Source organism: Choloepus didactylus, chromosome 18 (genome assembly GCF_015220235.1).
Source record: "Choloepus didactylus isolate mChoDid1 chromosome 18, mChoDid1.pri, whole genome shotgun sequence".
NCBI lineage: Eukaryota > Metazoa > Chordata > Mammalia > Pilosa > Megalonychidae > Choloepus > Choloepus didactylus.
In genome coordinates, this window is record NC_051324.1 from 13,078,030 (window position 1) to 13,087,647 (window position 9,618).

At 41.9% G+C, this 9,618-nt stretch overlaps 1 pseudogene; it reads left to right on the plus strand.

The window, feature by feature from the left end:
* Positions 1–7,109: 7,109 nt before the first annotated feature.
* On the plus strand, positions 7,110–7,856 carry LOC119513226 (annotated as a pseudogene).
* The last annotated feature ends 1,762 nt before the right edge of the window (positions 7,857–9,618 follow it).

Here is a 9,618-nt window from a genome sequence, read left to right on the forward strand (position 1 = left end):
GCTGAATGGGGCTTTGTTAATTCACACTGCTCCACCTTCCCAACTCTGGGACAATCAGCTGAGGTTGCAGGGAAGGCTAATGTCCACGCCCAGGTTTGTGGTGTGTGCCTGTTATTTGAAGCACTTCCGTCACACTGGGTTGTCTGGGGCAGCTCTGGGCTATGGGGCTGGCGATGGGCAGGAGTGTTTCCTGTCCACCAGGATGGTGGCTGTGAGTGGACACCCCCCTTTTCTTGGGAAGTTGTGGTGTTTAGTGAATTTTCTCAGCCACTGGATTATTGCCTTTTGTCTCAGAGCTCTCTTAGTTCTGCTCTTTTCTTGACCTGTCCAAATTGCAAGTCTTTGAAGCTTTCTATATTGGGCTTCTTAGAGTAATTGTTTTAGAAAAAGAAAAAAGATTAAAAAAAAAAAAGGGCCCTCCTCAGAGATCTAATGGGTTATTGAAATGCTAAGAGACAAAGCAACCAGGGCCATTAAGGAAAGGTCCACAGGGCAGAGAGATCAGCTTTTCTTTTGGATTTGCATATGAGCCTCAGGGCCTGAGCTCTGCCCTTCCCCTTTCTACGTTCACCAGAACTCCAAAAATCCTCCGCTTTTATTTTGGAGTTTCTCGTGCTGTTTTTTTCTATGTCTGTCTCCTCTCTGCTGGGCTGGCTGCTCTCAGATTCTCTGGTGTCTGGTCTCAGTCTATCTAAGGTTGGAGTTTGGATCAGTAGAATGAGTTTCCGATAAGGGCTGCCACTGCAGTTCTCCCTTCTCCTTCCCGGAGCTGACAGCCCCTCCTCCCACGGGACTGAGCCTGGCAGGGAGGGGTGTGGGTCCCCTGGCCACAAAAACTTACAGATTTCGCTGATCTCAGCAGTTCCACGTTTTCATGAGTGTTGTATGAAGTATGCCCAAAGTCAGATTGCTCTGTGGTGTCCAGTCCACGCAGTTCCTGGCTTTCTACCTACTTTCCTGGAGGAGTAACTAAAACATACAGCTCACCAGTCCGCCATCTTGCCCCACCTCCCTGATGAATGTTTTTTCATGTGTTTTTTAGCCATTTGTATTTCCTCTTCAGAGAAATGTCTTTTCATATCTTTTGCCCATTTGATAATTGGTCTGTTTGTACTCTTGTCATTAAGTTGTAGGATTTCTTTATACCTGCAGGATATTAGTCTCTTATCATATACATGGTTTCCAAATATTTTCTCTGATTGAATTGGCTGCTTCTTCATCTTTTTGATAAATTCCCTTGAGGTACAGAAGCTTTTGAATTTGAGATGGTAAACTTTTAAAAATAATGGTTTTGTAGATTTTTATTTGTATGAATGTACCATAATTTATTCATTCAGAAATGGGCAGATACTTAAATCATTTCCACTTTTTTTAAATCATTACAGACAATATTGGGCTTTACTTGCTTATGCTTAATATTTGTAAGACAGGGTTCTAGAAGGGGGATGGCAGGACTTTAGATTATATTTATGTATTTTATTTTTATATTTTTAATTTTTTATTGCAATTGTTCACATACCATACAATTATCCAAAGATCCAAAGTGTACAATCAATTGCCCATGGTAGCATCATACATCTGTGCGCCCATCACCACAATTAATTTTTTTCAATTTTTAGAACATTTTCATCACTCCAGAAAAGAAATAAAGACAAAAAAAAAAGGAAAATCTAATCCTCCCTTACCCCTAACCATGCCCTCCCCTCCATTATTGATTCATAGTTTTGGGATAGTACATTTGTTACTGTTGATGAAAGAATGTTAAAATACTACTAACTGTAGTATATAATTTGCAATAGGTACATATTTTTTCCTATATGCCCCTGTATTATTAGCTTCTAGTTATAGGGCTATACATTTGTTCTAGTTCATGAGAGAGATTTCTAATATTTGTACAATTAATCACGGACATTGTTCACCACAAGATTCACTGTTTTACACATTCCCATCTTTTAACCTCCAACTTTCCTTCTGGTGACATGCGTGACTCTGAGCTTACCCTTTCCACCACCTTTACACACCATTCAGCACTGTTAGTTATTCTAACAATATGCTACTATCACCTCTGTCCATTTCCAAATGTTTAAGTTCACCCTAGTTGAACATTCTGCTCATTGTAAGCAACTGCTCCCCAGTCTTTAGTCTCATTCTATGTCCTGGTAACTTATGTTTCATGTCTATGAGTTTACATATTATAATTAGTTCATATCAGTGAGACCCTGCAATATTTGTCCTTATGTATCTGTCTTACTTCACTCAGTATAGTGCCCTCAAGGTTTCTTCATCAACCCATTTTTTTAAGATGGTTTTGTTCACACACCATATATTCTGTCCTAAGTAAACAATCATTGGTTTCCTGTATAGTCACATATTTATGTATTCAGAACCATTGCCACTATCTATATAGGAACATCTTCATTTCTTCCACAAAGAAGGAAGAAGAGTCAAAGAAGGTAGAGGGACAAAAGAAAAAGAAAAAAGAAAGAGAGGGGGAAAAAATGACAGCTTGAAAGCAACAAAAGGAAAGGTAGCATTAAACTAAAGTAGAATAAAGAATCAGACAACATCACCAATGCCAGGAGTCCCATAACCTTCTCCTATGCCCCTCATATGCATTTAGCTTTGGTATATTGCCTTTGTTATATTAAAGGAAGCATAATACAATGTTTCTGTTAATTATAGTCTCTAGTTTGCATTCATTGTATTTCCCCCAAACCTACCCTATTTTCAACACCTTGCAGTGTTGACATTCATTTGTTCTACCTCATGTAAAAACATATTTGTACATTTTATTACAATTGTTGAGCACCCTAGGTTTCACTGAGTTATACAGTCCCAGTCTTTATCTTTCCTCTTTTGTTCTGATGTCCCACATGGTCCTAACCTTACTCTTTCAACCATGCTCACAGTCATCTTTGTTCAGTGTACTTACATTGCTGTGCTATTATCTCCCAAAATTGTTTTCCAAACCTCTCACTCCTGTCTTTTCCTTTCTATCTGCCATGCTCCCTTTAGTGTTTCCTGCAGAGCAGTTTTCCTGTTCACAAACTCTGTCATGTCTGTCAGAGAATATTTTAAGCTCTCCCTCATATTTGAAGGACAGTTTTGCCGCATATAAGATTCTTGGTTGGTGGTTTTTCTCTTTCAGTGTCTTAAATATATCATCCCACTTCCTTCTTGCCTCCATGGTTTCTATTGAGAAATCCACACACACAGTCTTATCAAGCTTTCTTTGTATGTGATGGATTGAGTTTCTCCTGCTGCTTTCAGGATTCTCTTTTTATCTTTGATGTTTGATAATCTGATTATTAAGTGTCTTGGTGTAGGCCTATTCAGATCTGTTCTGTTTGGGGTATGCTGCACTTCTTGGATCTGTAATTTTACGTCTTTCATTATTGCTTCTGCCCATTTTCCCTTCTCTTCTCCTTCTGTGATACCAATGACATGTACATTCCTGCATTTCATTTTGCCCTTAAGTTCCCAGAGATGTTGCTTATATTTTTCCTTTCTTTTCTCTATCTGTTCTTTTGTGTGTAGGCTTTCAGTTGCCTTGTTCTCCAGTTCCTGAGTGTTTTCTTCTGCATCTTGAGATCTGTTGTTGCATGTTCCATTGTGTCTTTCATCTCTTGTGTTGTGCCTTTCATTTCCATGGATTCTGCCAGTTGTTTTTTTGAACTTTCAATTTCTACCTTATGTACACCCAGTGTTTTCATTATATGCATCATCTCTTTTGCCATATCTTCCCTAAACTTTTTGAATTGATTTAGTATTAGTTGTTTCAATTCGTGTATCTCAGTTGAAGTATAAGTTTGTTCCTTTGGGCCAGAACTTCATTTTTCTTAGTGTAGGTTGTGGTTTTCTGTTGTCTAGGCATCTGGTTTCCTAGGTTACACCAATCAGGTTTCCCCAGACCAGAATGGGCTCAGGTCTTGGGAGGAGAGAATAGTATCTTGTTTCCCGGAGGGTGTATCTTAGAAGACTGGTACACCCTGTGAGGCCTCAAGCCACTGTGCTTTTCTGCCCAGAAGGTGGCACCTGTCAGCCTGTAGCTCCAGACTGGTGTAAGGAGGTGTGGCCCATGGCTGTTTTCCCCCAGGCTCTGGAGTCTGGTTCAGAATGGAAGGGGGATAGTAGAGCTGCACCCCACCTCTTTCCTCTTAGGTCAGATGCTCCCCCCAGGGAGAGGTATTTGAACAGTCTCAGCCTGTGCTTTCTCCACCCCTGTTTGGGTCAGAGTGCTGGGAACTGAAAATGGCTGAGGCTTTCTCCACTGAGCTGAGAAAGGGACAGAAAGCCCCCTTCAGGGCCAGTCCACTGCCACCCTCCAGCTCTCTAAGGTCAGTCATCACCAAAAGCCTCTGTCTGCTTGTTGGGGATTCATATCTTGTATCGAGCAGTCCATGTTTGTTAAAACCCTAGTTGGAACTCAGCTGAGCTATATTCACTTGCTCGGAGAGTGCTGTTCTCTTGCACCACAGGCTTTGCAGTTTGGGCCTTGAGGGAAGGGGATCTGCAGTTTTTACTTACAGAGTTTATGTTGCAATCTCGGGAATTCCCCAATTCAGGTTGGTATATGATGAGAGGACAGTCACATTTGTCCTGGTTGTTTATTAGTTGTTCCAGGGAGACAAACTCACTTCCACTCCTCTCTATGCCACCATCTTCTTCCATCTCCTCAGAGTATATGTTTTAAATATAACCAGATATTTACAGATTTTGGCTAAAATATCACACCAATTATATCCTCATTGACAGTGATCAGTCTGTCTCTTTAATGCTACCCAACACTGGATTTACTCATTTTATAACTGTTGGATTGAAGAAATATCTACCTAACTTTGTTTATGATAAAGATGTTGCTACAAAAGTAGGTTAGGTCTCTATTTTACATCATAGATGTACATGCACAACATAAAAGGGGCAAACAATGCATAGAAAAAGATGGCAAAAGGCGTAAATTCCCTTTAGCACAATTTGTCATTTAAAAATGAGTGTGTGTGCAAGGAGCACTCATCAAACATTCTCTAATCCTTATGAGATCTTCTCACTATAACCCCCATTTTAGAGATGAGAAAACTGAGGCATAGAGAGATGCAATAACTTGTCTAAAATGAGGCAGCTGGTGAGTGGCAGAATGAGAAGCTGAGCTCACAGTTCCCTCTCAGCAGGATCTGCTCTGTTTGTTGAATCATGCTGCTTTCACAGACCCTAATAATGAAGAAAATAGATATTTTAGGAACTGGTGAGGCCTCAAATCATTAGCTGGGGATATGCAGCTCTGAGTGGTTTGATTCTGCCACCCTTCCTGCATGATTTTAGAAAATTTCCCCATCTGTGATTCAAGGGGTCTAGCTATAACAGGGAAACACTAGGATTAACAGAAAGCATTCTTGTCTCTCTCTGCCCCCGAGGATGGAGAGGCAGAAGGCAGGTGGCAGGAGGCAGGTGGCAGGCTAGTTCCTCTTTCCTATTAGATGATGTTAGCATCTCTGTATATTTTCATCAAATAGCCCAGAGCTTCCTCTTGCTCTTGTTTTCTGTACATGCCTATCAGTGTACAAAATCCTGAGTGTTTCTGCTCCAAAGAAATTAGAAGCAGAGTCTTTTGTGTTTGAAAGCTAAGTGTCCATAAATCATTGCTCCTTGAATGAGAAGGCATATGTGGTCCCTTGAAGATGGGCTTTGAATTATTTATCAAGGAATGATGTAACTTGGAACCTCGGGCACACTCAGCCTCACAGCAGAAGGATGGCATTACAAGACATCTTTGTGGACATGCTGGAGGATGTCATGGGCTTAAATACCCCCCAGGGAGTGTTGGCACACAGCCTCCCACCATCTTCCCTTGCCCGTATTTCCAACTCCCTCATATCCCCCAAGATGCAGCCCCACTCAGGTAGTCACAGATTCCTGCATGCATTCTGCTTTGCAATTACCAGCCCCTCCTCCGGGAAATCCTTTTCCATTTCTCTACCCTGAAAACTCGCATATGTCTGCTAAGAGCCAGGTTAAATGCCCTCTTCTTTTAGAAATATTTCCCACCTTCCGCTGTCAGGGTCAGTACTGCCTCCTTTGTAAACCTGACTAGATACAGAACCCATGGAAGGTAGAGCTGGTAATCTCTGCATATCTAGCAACAGAACAGTATCAAGCACATCATCAGAGTGAGGAAGTGATGGGATGGTTTGATGCCAGTGGGAGGATGGCAGTGCTTGGTCAGTGCAAGGGTTCTGACACATGAAGCTTATTTAATTTCCAGTGCAGTGTGTCTAATATTTCTGCAAATGACTTGAGTGAAGATGCAGGGGGCAGATGCTTTCCCGATTTTGCAGGGGATGCAAACCTGGAAGTGACAATTAACTCATTGAATGATTAATCAGGATATGTAAAGATCTTGATAGGGTGGAAGAATTTCCTGAAACTAACAAGATGGGACTGAATGTGGATAAATTTGAAATGTGACTCATATAACAATCTGTGAATCAATGGCTCTTGGTGGCTGGCGTGAGGGAGAGGGAAGATTTGCAGGAAACTAAGGTGTTAATCAGTTCTCTGCATGTGCCAGGGTTTCTTGTAGCTGAAGTCTTCAGGGCTCATCTGGGCAGAGGCAGGGATTCACAGAGTTTAGTTCACTGCTGCATCCTCTGTGCTTGTAATGATGCCTGTCACTTAGTGGGTGCTCAATAAATACTTGTTGAATGATGAATGAATAATCTGTCTTGCATTTATCTTCTTCTTGGAATATAGTGTGCCTCCAAATTCTTGTTAATTCTTCCAGATTAAAGTCAGGAGCCACCAATCCCAGGGAGCTGTCCCTACAAGTTGCTTCTCCACTGGGCTCTTAAAAGGCTCTGGATTTAAAATACAACTCATTATATTGTGTTGATGTTATTTGTTCATAGTTCAGGTCTCCCAATAGAAAAAGAGCTTGGCAAAAGCAAGAACTGTGTTTTATTCATCTACGACCATTATTGGTGCTCAATAGATGTTTGAGCACCAATAAATGGTGCTATAATATTGGTGCTCACTTCTGAGTCACCTATGGCATCACAACATGTTTGCATGTTCCTCTGCCTGTCCTGCGTGGCAGCTCTTCCCTCTGGCCAGCAATGGAGAAACAGCCAGAGGAGAAAGCTGTTGTTGAGCCCACTGACTCCAGAGGGGAAGGCAGTGGAGGTGGGCAGTTGTGGGTTGCCGTCACTGAGGCAGTGGGTGGAGAGGACCTCAAGACCCTGCTGCTCAGGCTGAGAGCACACACACAAAAAAACCCAGCAACTTTTGGAATATAAATCAATGGTTGATGCAAATGAAGAAAAAACTCCAGAACAAATCATGCAAGAAAAGCAAACTGAGGCTAAAATTGAGGACCTGGAAAATGAAATTGAAGAGTCCAAAACTGCTTTTGAAATGTAAAGTCTTGCATTAGACAGTATGCAGCTTTCATCGGCACTTGAAACCTGGAGGAAACTGACACCAAAACTAGTTTACTCATGGATGACATGAAACATGTATTAAAGCTAAATAAATTAATAATGAAATCACAGCAGAAATCTCGGGACTTTGAGGAAAAACTGCTGGATGTTAGAAAGACAAGACTGCAATTAAAATAAGCTTCAGAAAGTAAACTTCTAGAAATACAAATTGAAAAGAACAAACAAAAAGATGATTTGGACAGTATGGAAAATTCAGACAAGATAAAGACCATATGACAAAACCTATAGGTGGAGATACAGATTATTACAGTTACTCAACATGTGTTTCAGAACCTCATTTTGGGGAGCGAAGTCCATTGGGCAGAAGATTGTGCCTTGGAGGAAACTGTTCTGCAACTTGAGAGGAATCTATCCATGATTTAATAACTTATTTTGGCATTTAAAAAAAAAATTGGTGCTCAATAAATGTTTGTGGAATGAATAACCAGCATCAGTTTATTTAATTTCCAGTGAAGCTCAGTAGTCTGAAGCTGGTGAAGGGTCAAAGGGTAAGATCTTTGACCATGGAGGACAAGACCCTATTGCCGGGGTTCAAGGGATCCCAGGGGGTCACTGAGTGCAGCACCTGGTCCAGAATTTGTAGGGAGATGAGTGTGGGTGGCTTTGGCTGTGGAAATAGGCAGGTTTTGCTTTCCAAGCTCTAATCATCCTTTAATGCTTGACATGGGTTCAGGCTTCTAATTCCAGGTCTTGTGATTATGCACCACGAGCACAGCTGTGTCTGAGACCCTGGAGGTGGAGGAGCTATGACAGGGCACCCGGCCTGGGAGGCAGCAGAAGAGATAGAAACATCACTGAGTTAGAGAGCTGGAGGGTTGTCAGACCAGGTTGTTAGAGAAACATCTTCTGGGATGTTGAATTCATTAAAGGTGATTTTAGGGGATAGGGCATAGAGTACATTTTAAAGAATTTTTTTGGACAGAAAATTACCAAAACCAACTTCAGAGAAGATTAAGCATAAAAGGACAATCTGTTAGCTTGCAGAATATCACAAAGGGCAGATCAGTCAAGCAGAAGGGAGGGAAACCTCTGGGTTTCAGGAGGAGTTGGAACCAGGGGCTTGAATACCCTTATCTCTCTCTCTGCCCCCAACTCTCCCCAGAGCTCATCTTTGCCTTGTGGGCATGTTTGTTTCATTTGCTTGTCCATGATGAACAGCTTTCTTCATGTGGCAGGACTCATGGCAGCTATAAGTCTTACTTATCATAGTTTTAAACACCAAAGAGACAGACTCCATAGAACACAAATAGGAAAATTCCCAGGGGAGTGGGTTCAGAGGGTGTGAGGTGTTCATTGGTTGAGCACGTGGGGTGGGAGAAGAGCTTGCAGGGTGGAGATATTTGTGTGGGAAACACAGACATTTGGGAGAAATTTATTCTTCATTTTATGAGGGGAGATATATCAGTTAGGATGACTTTGACTGCAAATAAGAGAAAAACAGACTTGAACTGGCCTAAACAATAAGGAAATTTATTGACTCATATAACTTGAAGAATAGGTATAAGGTGCCATTAGGGCCAGCTTGATCTAACGGCTCCAATGTCCATTTGATGCAATTCCGTCACCTGTGCCCTCCTGTTTCATCCTTGTCTTCAGAGTGCTGCTTTTAAGGAGGCAAAAGAGAGGTAACAGCTTCTGGTTTCCGATTCACACATTATAAAGTCCAGAGAAAGAGAAAGCTTCTGCATAAGAACGAGGAAGCTTTTTTCTGTTTTCAGGGAAACCTCTCACTGTGCTTCATTAGCTTGAATTGGTCCACATGCCCTTTCCTAAACCAGTTGGTGGCTGGGGGTTTTGTGTGCAATCCAGTCCCATGTGGACACAGGAGGAATGGGGTCCCTGGACCTGTGTGCAAAAGCTGTTGTGGGTGGGATGTGATGTGATCTTCAAATACCTGAGGGGCTGCTGGGTAGTAGATGGTCAGGCTTATTTGTTGAAGCTGAGGGTTGGATATTTGGAATGCTCTCTTGAGAGGTGAGAATTTGGCACAGATTAAGCACTGGAAATGACAGCTGCCCCAAATCAAACGGTGGCTCCTCCTGGCTGAGCTTGACAGGTATCCTTGACAGGTATCCTTGACAGGATGCAAGAGTTTGCTGCCTTTCCCCAGCCTCTACTACCTTCC